The sequence below is a fragment of the Micromesistius poutassou genome (assembly GCF_964030765.1).
Source record: "Micromesistius poutassou genome assembly, chromosome: 3".
Taxonomy (NCBI): Eukaryota; Metazoa; Chordata; class Actinopteri; order Gadiformes; family Gadidae; genus Micromesistius; species Micromesistius poutassou.
The window spans coordinates 15,796,827-15,797,608 of NC_140273.1; positions in this window are offsets into that span (position 1 = coordinate 15,796,827).

Here is a 782-nt window from a genome sequence, read left to right on the forward strand (position 1 = left end):
TCATTCTAACAAACAAGTGTAAAATAAAAAAGATCATGTGACCTCACATTCTGATTCGCCACATAGATTAGTGAAGCAAACTTCTGATCTTTTTTCGGATTCGGGTCTTAGAATCTCGTTCGTTCAAATGAAAAAAGAAATGTGTCTATCATTTGCGCATAGAAATAATGTCATATACGGTAGTGGTAGGTAGTGCAATACACTTGCGCATATACTGGTTGAACTACGGTAACACAGTGAAGACGTTAAAGTTGTTTTTGGACGAATCGTTCATGAATCGCACATCACTAACATGAATCCGTTAACGAAACTGTCCCCCTAACCCCCTTTGATCGTACATAAAATTGCATTGAGCAGACAAAAAAGCACGTTTGAATGTATAATTTTGCCACTACTACTAATGATATGCATATGTGTTATATTGCCTGTGATCTGGTTTGCTTCCTACTTCAATTGTTCATTTTCATAAAAATGTAATTTTCGGACGCAAGATGCTTTCTCATGTACACGCACCAGTAACATAATTTCCATCGGTTCAATTTGTTTGGCCCATTGGTCGGTTTACTTGGGTGTCTGTGATAAACAGCTTAGCCAGCCCAATCACAGACCTACGCCAAGAATATGGCGGGACCAGGCTACGGAAAGGAGGCACGTTATCAAGTCTCTCATCACCTATTGGTCAGCGCCGGAGCTGCGAGGTCATTGTGAACGCGCCTGTCACAGGTAGGTCTATGTGAAAAATGAGAATCTAATGAAAACATACAATGGACATACAAAAGAAA